The sequence below is a fragment of the Siphateles boraxobius genome, unplaced genomic scaffold, assembly GCF_051911475.1.
Source record: "Siphateles boraxobius isolate OS27281-9 unplaced genomic scaffold, OSU_SipBor_1 7, whole genome shotgun sequence".
Classification (NCBI taxonomy): Eukaryota; Metazoa; Chordata; class Actinopteri; order Cypriniformes; family Leuciscidae; genus Siphateles; species Siphateles boraxobius.
The window spans coordinates 40,734,056-40,735,000 of NW_027509197.1; positions in this window are offsets into that span (position 1 = coordinate 40,734,056).

Below are 945 nucleotides of genomic sequence, written 5' to 3' on the forward strand. Positions count from 1 at the left end.
AGTACCTTATGACTTGAGAACAGACACTGTCAGACATCAGCTGCTCTTGAAGATCTGCCAGGTATTTACTGCTTGTAGGAAGACCCTCTAGCACAGATTCAAGGTAAATATTAGTGTCCTCCATAAGATCTGTATCAGCGCCAGTAACACTGTTTGTAAGCGGTAAGCGTGAGAGTGTGTCAGCTGTGGTGAGACTTTTGCCGGGGATGTGCTTTATTGTGTATGAGTACCTCATTAAGCACATACGGAATCTCTGTATCTGCGTCGGAAGCGCATCCAAAGCTTGTCCTCCCAGAAGACTCACTAGTGGCTTGTGGTCAGTTTCGAGTTCAAAGTGAAGGCCTAGGATAAACATTAAACCTCTCACAGGCCCACGTAAGAGCCAGCGCTTCTTTTTCCACCTGAGCGTAGCGCTGCTCTGTAGGTGTTAATGATCGGGAAGAATAAGCAACTGGTGACCACACATCTCCCTCTTTCTGCAGCATGACTGCCCCCAGGCCAAATGAAGAGGCATCCGCGGAGATTTTCTGTGACTTATTCGGGTTGTAGAGCTGTAACACAGGAGGAGAAGACAGTTCTTGTTTAAGGTTGTGAAACGCCTTTTGCTGGTCGTGCCCCCAGTACCACATATTCTTGGTTGAAAGTAAGTCTATCAGTGGTTTATCCTTTTCGGAAAGATTTGGAATAAACTTCCCCAGTTGGTTCACCATACCGAGAAAGCTCCTGAGCTCACTCACATTGCTTGGCTCCTTCATGTCCTGAACAGCTTGGGTTTTGTCTGGATCAGGACTCATTCCATCTGCTGAGACGATGAATCCAAGGAATTTGACTTTTCGTTTGGTAAACTCACATTTCGACATGTTCAATGTAACGCCGGCTTTCTCTCCCCGCTGCAGGACAGCATGCAGTCTTGTGTCATGCTCGTCTACGGTCGATCCCCAGACC